Source organism: Ixodes scapularis, unplaced genomic scaffold (genome assembly GCF_016920785.2).
Source record: "Ixodes scapularis isolate PalLabHiFi unplaced genomic scaffold, ASM1692078v2 PGA_scaffold1__304_contigs__length_218370807, whole genome shotgun sequence".
NCBI lineage: Eukaryota > Metazoa > Arthropoda > Arachnida > Ixodida > Ixodidae > Ixodes > Ixodes scapularis.
The window spans coordinates 2043467-2046635 of record NW_024609846.1 but is presented as its reverse complement, the minus strand read 5'-3'; the positions used below and the strand labels follow the sequence as shown (position 1 = coordinate 2046635).

General features: G+C 46.1%; 1 non-coding gene across 1 annotated transcript; it reads right to left on the bottom strand.

The window, feature by feature from the left end:
• Positions 1-1204: 1204 nt before the first annotated feature.
• Positions 1205-1277, bottom strand: Trnaf-gaa. Its single transcript has one exon. It is a non-coding gene; the product is annotated as a tRNA-Phe (tRNA).
• Positions 1278-3169: the final 1892 nt, after the last annotated feature.

The following is a 3169-nucleotide window of genomic DNA, read 5'->3' as shown; positions in this document are numbered from 1 at the left end:
TGCATTTAGCTAGAGCGAAGGTTTTGCGGCATTTTCGAGGTCAAATGTGCGCGCTACCTCTGAGAAATAATAATTTATAACATTGTCAAAACTTTTTCGAGCCAACAATAACAAAAATTAATGCGCAAAGAAATAATAACAACAACGACGAAATATACCGAAATGAAAAAGTGTTCCACAACCACCCGATAGGTGGCGCCAGTGTGTCATCGCGTCTGATTTTGACGTAAGAGATATCACAATAGGTTTTAAAGCACTTGGTCATAAGTGGTAGCAAGTGTGCGAACCGGCCTTAAGTCCCCCGTTGGTAATCCGCGGGCGCCCGCTGCGTCAGCGGCGACTCCGAGTGATGGCACGAACGGCGTCCCCCGCTTCCAATTGGCGACATTCCGCGTCTTTGAAGGCGACCAGGAAAAGCCGACAGATGCCGCATCTCGATAGCAGCCACGAGTGCATCGCGGGAGGCTTCAAGGGCGTTTGACGACGAAGAGCCCGCACGCGAAAATACTCGTTTTTATTCTTCGAGAGCCTGGAGAGATACGAGGTACCTCGGGAGCTTGCTCGCTCCTCTTTGAGGCCCGGCTAGCTAACACGCTGGGGGGATTGTCTAGACGCGATAACCCCATTGCGAACTCCGTGGATTCGCGGGGATCGCGCACGCCGCTGTTGGGAGTGAAAGAGAACGCTTACGCCGTTTTCTCCAACTTCTCTTGTGAGGACAGGGGACCGGGGCAGGCCAACCCCCAAAGGCTGAAAATAGATTCTCTTTCGAATAAGAAGGGGGGTGGCGAATTCCGTTATTTGTTTGAGACCGTAGTGCCAAGAGCTTAACACGTTTTTTTTCCTGCAAAGGGTGACCTTGGTACTTTTGGTATACGTAAATGCACGCTTGATAGCGGGCATGTGCCTCAAATAATTCGTGATTAGTTAGCGGTGTTTCAATGTACCGCTCAACTTGTCATCGGTGAGTTTTTAGCCTGATAAAGCTCCGAGAATTAAATCGTGTTAAGACATGTTTTGAGACGAGAATGAAAGATGAAAGAAAATGTTTAATTTTATGATTATAATGCAATTAAATGAAAAAGTGCAAGCGAGCTGGACAAGAATGACGAAAATAATCCCTGGAGAAGGGGAACAAGAGGGACAACGGACAAACATAAACCTCCAAACACAGCTAGGTGACTGGTGCGTTACCGAAACAATCCGCCTGGTCTGGGTATCGAACCCGGGACCTCTCCAGTTTCAGTGGAGCGCTCTACCAACTGAGCTAACCAGGGGTTAGACGTGAGTCGGGCAGACAGATTTTATCAGCTGCCACCAGTCTAACACCAACAAGGGTGAAGCTTGCATTTTGAGTTGATGATTATACTGCAATTAGATGCAAAGGTGCAAGCGAGCTGGACAAGAATGACGAAAATAATCCCCGGAGAAGGGCAACAAGAGTGGCCATTTGTTTCCGGAGTCATGCGGTTTAGAGAAGCTCGTTTTAGCGAACGCCGTTTTACCGACCCCAGTTTATCGAATCCCTTTGTAGAGAACCCAGTTTAGAGAAAATGGCGATGAGCTTCCTTTTAGCGAATTCGGCCGCCGCGAAGTGGCGTCTACGGGTAAATCAGGTGAGTTAACAATTTTGTAATGAGCCGCCGTAGACTGCCGCCGCGAAGCGGCGGGAGCGCAGCAAGGGGCTTGGGTTAACACGCGCACCAGTGATGCACGCGCGAAGTAGGAAAGCCGTTTTTAAATATTGTTCCCTTTTCGATAAACGGCGTTTCTCTAAACTGAGTCTCTTCTTTTTCTAAACCGTGCTTCGATAAAACGAGCCCGTGCTCTAAAACGTGCTTCGATGAAATGGCATCCGATCAACTGTAGTAAACCCATTTGTTTCGAACTCAGAAGCAAGAGCCGATTTTCCGGAACTCCTTTTCAAAAGACCAAACCATTTATATGAGCACTTTTTCAATGATATATATATATATATATATACAACACGGGCACTTCACGTCATCGTACGTGGTCTCCGAGGGGGGTATAAACGAATATGTGCAGATGAATGAACCGTACTTAATCCAATGAATTAAAGAATCCAAATTTTCAGGAACCCGCCGAAAGCCAAAAATTGGCGGAGCCAGGATTTGAACTCTGGGCCTCCCAATGTCCGGTCGGGTGTGCTAACCACTACACCACTCCACCTTAGCTTTCTGGCGTTTCCTACCTGTCTTATTAATGCACAAGAAACGAAATGTGTCCAATCGGAGGTGTTCTGGAAACACACGCCGCCGCATGGAACGCGGTACGACGCTTAGTGTCACGTGGTACGTGCTCGTTTGTGCTCCAGAAATCCTCCCACTGTTTGTCTCGCCCCGTGTACATGTAGTATTCTTTGTTTATGAGCTTTTTTTAGAGACACGGTATCATCATCATCTGCGAGAATCAAGAGCCACGTTATTGAATATACAACACGGGCACTTCACGTCATCGTACGTGGTCTCCGAGGGGGATATAAACGAATATGTGCAGATGAATGAACCGTACTTAATCCAATGAATTAAAGAATCCAATGAATTAAAGAATCCAAAGCACACCCGACCGGACATTGGGAGGCCCAGAGTTCAAATCCTGGCTCCGCCAATTTTTGGCTTTCGGCGGGTTCCTGAAAACTTGGATTCTTTAATTCATTGGATTAAGTACGGTTCATTCATCTGCACATATTCGTTTATATATATATATACGGTATCCCACGTAACTTGAGCTATGGTTTAAAACTATTTTGGTGCATTTTAGGAAGACGAGACCAAACGAATAATGTTGTTAATTGCTTGGAGCAACATCCGATTCAGTGGTTTTTATCAACAAACCTCTAACACGGTTCGCCTTCCGAGTGCCCCCCCCCCCCCAAAAAAAAAAAAAAAATGCACAAATTATAAAAAAGGAGCACACACACAAAAAACGCCAATTGTCAACAACGCCCAGTCAGCAGTGCTCTATTCAGCATGCAGGCCTCGTTTATTCAAGCCAAGGCTGAGAGCGTTGTAATACGAGGTGCACATGCGCAAAGTCACACGTTTTTTTTGTTTCGTAATTCCCAAACGTTTTCTGAGGCCCAATAAAAAAATATGAAGGTTTTTTGATAAAAACGACTGAATTTGATGTTTCTGAGGGCGCTCTACAA